This window comes from Salvelinus alpinus, chromosome 6 (assembly GCF_045679555.1).
Source record: "Salvelinus alpinus chromosome 6, SLU_Salpinus.1, whole genome shotgun sequence".
NCBI lineage: Eukaryota > Metazoa > Chordata > Actinopteri > Salmoniformes > Salmonidae > Salvelinus > Salvelinus alpinus.
Window position 1 is genome coordinate 40833072 of NC_092091.1, and position 4441 is coordinate 40837512.

Genomic DNA, 4441 nt, shown 5'->3' on the forward strand with positions numbered 1-4441 from the left:
GCCTGACCCTGCCCGCCGTTCTGCACCTTGTCACACCACCCTGGATTACTGACCTCTGCCTGTCCTGACCCTGAGCCTGCCTGCCGTTCTGTACCTTTTGGACTCTGCTCTGGATTACTGACCTCTGCCTGCCCTTGACCTGTCGTTTGCCTGCCCCCCTGTTTTTGTAATAAACTTTTGTTACTTCGAAACTGTCTGCATCTGGGTCTTCTCCTGAGCCATGACAGATACAAGTTATATTACTTAAAAAGGGTTTACTTACACCCTATGGGTATAATATGTTGGGAATAGTGGCATTGGAGAGTCTGATATTAATTAAATACCCTAAGCTATATTAAATGTCAGCAGCAATTTCCAGTGAGAAATGCTCAGTTTGAAGACATTCGGCTATGGGTTTCACAACCCTATAATAATGATACAAGTTATATCATCTTAAAAAGGGTTTATTTACAACCTCTGGAGAGTAACATGTTGGGCAAAGTGATATAGGAGAGTCTGACATATAACCCCTAACTTGAGTTCAGTCTTCGCAAATGAGAACCAAGAGGGGCCTAGCTTCGTCCTTCATGAATGGGAAATGCCTCGATTGTAGGCCATAGAAAATCCGACATCCATCTCAGATCAGAACAGGATCGATCAACAGTGATTCATATTACTGGTTTGCATCCTAAAATAGGATAGTTGTGTTTTGCTGCATAACACACTTACATTATTTGTCTACCCATAGGATTTTGATCATTATCAGGTTATTAGATATATAAGCTTCAGTAACAAAATATAACCATGGTTGTAATAACACTTTAAACAGGTAGCTTGTAAATGTGTGAAATTTGTTTTGGGTCCACACTGGTAAGTTACCTTATGTAAATTAGACAGTCACATCTTCTGAAACACTGGTCAGGGAATAACACTTTCCATTCAGCTTCAGGCAACTTTGATGTAAGGCTTGATCCCACCTGTAGTGACTACTTCTATCCGTCACGCCCATTGTTGCTTATTGATTGTTCACTAGATATATCAATGTAGTTACACCCAACACAATGTTGACAAACAGAATGCTTCCCACCACTAGATCACATAACTAGACGTGAGCTGGACGGGATCCCAACCAATGTAGCGGAAGAAAGTGAAAGCTGCAACAGGGACTCTAACCAGGGCTCATACGTGGACTCTAATGGCCGTTGTCATGAAAGCCTAGTACGCCTCTGGGCAGAGACAGTAGGTCTACAATGCTGGCATATGTTACAATAGCCTAAGTATATAACATGATTGACCCGACCGTAATAATCATCGTGAAACGGCCTTGGAAGTGCCATTAGTGCAAGCCAACGTAATTCGTTATTTTACATTTAACATGTTTAACTGCATTGATATGGCTTAATTGATTATAGTCCAGACTCGTTATAGTGGCAAATAACATGCAGTTGCAGTTTCCCATCATTAAAATGTATCCCCATTCCCCAATCAAATACCTTCATCGATTCCACCCCCAAAAAAACAAATACAGCTTTTTACTCCAATCTGGCAACCCTCATAAAATCCAACATAGCACCAGTATCCCAAAGTATTAAGCGAAAACAAACATAGAAAACAGCATTGGCATTAATAGTAAAATATAATATAATAGTAGCCTTATGTTTTTATTTTAAGTATTTCGGTGACAACCTGGGTGATTTACAATATTGGGTTGTAAACACATTTGTTTTTTGTCATAAATGTGGGACACAAAAACCAAAAGCAGTGTAGAACACTATTGCTCAAAATGCATTGCTCCAATAACTTTCCTAAGATTGTTCTGAAGTTTGTCCCCCCGCCCCCAAAATGTATTTTTCTATGAATGAAGTCTCACAGAAATGTGCTTTCTGTCACATGAATTAAGCCACAATCTGCTGAAATACGTTTTGTAAATATTTGCAGGAATTGAGTGTGAGATTGTGTTGTTTCTATGGATGGATTTTTACAAGGCTACTTTGAAGCAAGGTAAGACATGCCCCATTATTTGAAATAAAGTTGAGATTGAGATGAGACTGAGAAATAACTCCTTTTTAAATCATAGCCACAGAAGTTTTTAACACAGGATTGCATTTAGAATTTGTATTTGTTGCACAATGACTGTGCTTACAAAAGCAGGTTTCACTCCAATAGCCCACAGGCTTTTTAATGAGCTACTCTAGGCTATTCTGCTCATCAAACTAGGCTCTTTATGCTGTGCCTGTGTGATAAATAAAATGACAACAAACGAAAATACAAACATGCCAATTTAATTCCACACAATTATGAAAATTAACCTATAGACCAACAATGCAATAGAATGACTCGCAAATAAACTCAGTAAAAAAAGAAACGTCCCTTTTTCAGGACCCTGTCTTTCAAAGATAATTCGTAAAAATCCAAATAACTTCAGATCTTCATTAAAGGGTTTAAACACTGTTTCCCATGCTTGTTCAATGAACCATAAACAATTCATGAACATGCACCTGTGGAACGGTCATTAAGACACTAACAGCTTACAGACGGTAGGCAATTAAGGTAATTAATTAAGGTCTGAAAACTTAGGACACTAAAGAGGCCTATCTACTGACTCTGAAATACACCAAAAGAAGGATACCCAGGATCCCTTCTCATCTGTGTGAACGTGCCTTAGGCATGCTGCAAGGAGGCATGAGGACTGCAGATGTGGCCAGGGCAATAAATTGCAATGTCCGTACTGTGAGATGCCTAAGACAGCGCTTTAGGGAGACAGGATGGACAGCTGATCGTCCTCGCAGTGGAAGACCACGTGTAACAACACCTGCACAGGATCGGTACATCCGAACATCTCACCTGCGGGACAGGTACAGGATGGCAACAACAACTGCACGAGTTACACCAGGAACGCACAATCCCTCCATCAGTGCTCAGGCAATCAGCAATAGGCTGAGAGGCTGGACTGAGGGCTTGTAGGCCTGTTGTAAGGCAGGTCCTCACCAGACATCACCGGCAACAACGTCCCCTATGGGCACAAACCCACCGTCGCTGGACCAGACAGGACTGGCAAAAAGTGCTCTTCACTGACGAGTTGCGGTTTTGTCTCACCAGGGGTGATGGTCGGATTCACGTTTATTGTCGAAGGAATGAGCGTTACACCGAGGCCTGTACTCTGGAGCGGGATCGATCTGGAGGTGGAGGGTCTGTCATGGTCTGGGGCGGTGTGTCACAGCATCATCGGACTGAGCTAGTTGTCATTGTAGGCAATCTCAACGCTGTGCGTTACAGGGAAGACAACCTCCTCCCTAATGTGGTACCCTTCCTGCAGGCTCATCCTGACATGACCCTCCAGAATGACAATGCCACCAGCCATACTGCTCCTTCTGTGCGTGATTTCCTTCAAGACAGGAATGTCAGTGTTCTGCCATTGCCAGCGAAGAGCCCGGATCTCAATCCCATTGAGCACGTCTGGAACCTGTTGGATCGTAGGGTGAGGACTAGGGCCATTCCCCCCAGAAATGTCCGGGAACTTGCAGGTGCCTTGGTGGAAGAGTGGGGTAACATCTCACAGCAAGAACTGGCAAATCTGGTACAGTCCGCGGGGAGGAGATGCACTGCAGTACTTAATGCAGCTGCTGGCCACACCAGATACTGTTACTTTTGATTTTGACCCCCCCTTTGTTCAGGGACACATTACTCCATTTCTGTTAGTCACATTACTCCATTTCTGTTAGTCTGTGGAACTTGTTCAGTTCATGTCTCAATTGTTGAATCTTATGTTCATACAAATATTTACATGTTAAATTTGCTGAAAATAAACAGTTGACAGTGAGAGAACGTTTCTTTTTTTGCTGAGTTTACAATACAAATACACAGTAATCAGAAATCAAGAACTGACAGAACGATTCCAATTAACAATCCAGGGTTCGATATATTAGTGAGCCTATGTCAGAATCCAAAATATAAATACGTGGTGTATAGAGACATGCCAATTTAATTCCACATTATGCAAATGAACCTATAGAACAATAAGCAAGACCGGTCAAATGTATTTTTGGCAGCTAACTGATTAAATGGTTTACCCATTAACATCCCTAGTAGAAATCCACGAAATTAGCTTTAGATGCCCCCCCAAAAATGGGATGCCCAGACCCCCGCCGAGTTGTCCTCCCCCCTTCTAAAACCAAAGTTGTGCCCCTGGGTACATGCAGTAATTAAATCAGAGTCAGACCAACCTCAGCAGTGTTGAAAAAAGTAGTCCTATAGTCATACTTGAGTTTAAAAAAAGTCAAGCTACAGTAACTTAATAGAAAATGACAAGTAAAAGTGTCATCCAGTAAAATACTACTTGAGCAAAAGTATCTGGTTTTAAATGTACTCGAGTACAGTTATGGATAAAATACTAAATTGCCATACTAGAGTAAAAGTACATGCTATACATCAAATTCCTTATATTAATCAAACAAGACAGCAC